We start from the raw sequence: 2,077 nt of genomic DNA on the forward strand, positions 1-2,077 counted from the left end.
GGGGGGGGGGGGGGGGGGGGGGGAGGGGGTGAGAAAATAGGATGTGACGAGATTATGGTGGAAAATGAAGGGATTTTTACGTTTAATCCAATTGAGAGTGATGAGTGGGGAGACTTTGGTAAACATGAATTAGAAAAAGGTAGAAAGGAGAAATGGCCTGAAGAGAATACTACTAATGAAAACATCTTCCTGGGTGGGAGAGATAGAGAGGAAAGGGAAGTTCCACTCATCTTAGAAGAGTTAGGATGATGTGTGAAGCTAAAATTCTTTCAACTACATATAATGTTCTTCCTTTATTCAATTTGGAATTCAAGGATGTCCTACATATTGGGGCATTCCTTGAAGCAAACGTACATGGGACGCTTGGTAAGGTCCCAAAATCGGTGTGCTTCGAAGGATAGAGCACACCACGTCTAGCCGAAGACGTTAAACTATGGTGCGCTTGGGAGGCATTCCCAATGTTATCCTTTAGAATTTAGAATTTTTTTTACTTGCTCTCGTTTATATTTTCTTTCGCTTAATAATAATCTTTGTCTTTTGTATAGTTTCACTAGAAATAACCACACAGATTCAACATTCTGAAGCATGTTTCGACCAAAAATTCATCCGTCAAGTTATTGGCTATAGCTAAAGAGGTGAACAAAAATCAAAGTGGACAAGCTAGACATGTCCACGTCGCCTTCATGTGTGAAGGTGGCGTGGATGGAATCCAGTACGCGTCCACGCGGGACTCCAAGCGTGAAGCCTGCGTGGAGTGGCACCAGATAAGTTGCGTAAAAGTGGCACAAATGTGTTTTAAACCTTACCCCTTCTTCATTTCTTTGATTTCCACGAGCAAAAATCACCTCTAAGGTAAAAATACTTCTTTCTCAAGCCATTTTCTTGCAAAACTTCAAGTCTATTCCATCTAGCAAGGTCATCTAAGAGGTAATCCCTTTTCTTTGCTTTCATTATATCACACACTCAAGTTTATTTCGTCTAAGCATGTCCCCATGACCCTACATTGCTTTATATACTTCTTTGTGGTTATTTTGATTGTGAAATCACTCATATAGCTTGGATTTAAGCTTACATAGTTGTTATATTGAGGAAAATTCATGCTTCGAAACTTATTGATGTTTAGATAGTAAACCCTATGAGAGATTTGGGCATTTTCTTATTTTGTTGAATAGAGATGTAATATTAGGAACATGTATAGGAAAGTTTACAACTTTATTGTTCCTAGGATGCTACATTGTTGATTCTTACCTTGTATTTGAAAAATTTTCAGCTTTTGTGTTCACTCCATTTTTAAGCTCAACCTAGTTTGAAGAAAGAATATGAAGTTGACCTTTTTATGTTGACCTTTGAGTTTGCAAATTGTTTTAAAAGAAAATACATTTTTCTTGCTCGTTATAGTATCTTGAAATGCAAAATTATGATAAGGGTGTGCTAAAATTTTGTATTGCGTTGATTATTAATGATAGATTGTGTTTTAAAAAGGTATAAAGGATAATTTCGTACGAAACATCTCAAATCACTGATCATTTTCTAGGAAATGTCTTTGCAATCGTCAACTGCTAATCAAGAGGAAATGAGGGTTAGGAATGGAAAAACCCCAGTNGGGGGGGGGGGGGGGGGGGGGGGGGGTGAGAAAATAGGATGTGACGAGATTATGGTGGAAAATGAAGGGATTTTTACGTTTAATCCAATTGAGAGTGATGAGTGGGGAGACTTTGGTAAACATGAATTAGAAAAAGGTAGAAAGGAGAAATGGCCTGAAGAGAATACTACTAATGAAAACATCTTCCTGGGTGGGAGAGATAGAGAGGAAAGGGAAGTTCCACTCATCTTAGAAGAGTTAGGATGATGTGTGAAGCTAAAATTCTTTCAACTACATATAATGTTCTTCCTTTATTCAATTTGGAATTCAAGGATGTCCTACATATTGGGGCATTCCTTGAAGCAAACGTACATGGGACGCTTGGTAAGGTCCCAAAATCGGTGTGCTTCGAAGGATAGAGCACACCACGTCTAGCCGAAGACGTTAAACTATGGTGCGCTTGGGAGGCATTCCCAATGTTATCCTTTAGAATTT

This window comes from Ipomoea triloba, chromosome 14, assembly GCF_003576645.1.
Source record: "Ipomoea triloba cultivar NCNSP0323 chromosome 14, ASM357664v1".
Lineage (NCBI taxonomy): Eukaryota > Viridiplantae > Streptophyta > Magnoliopsida > Solanales > Convolvulaceae > Ipomoea > Ipomoea triloba.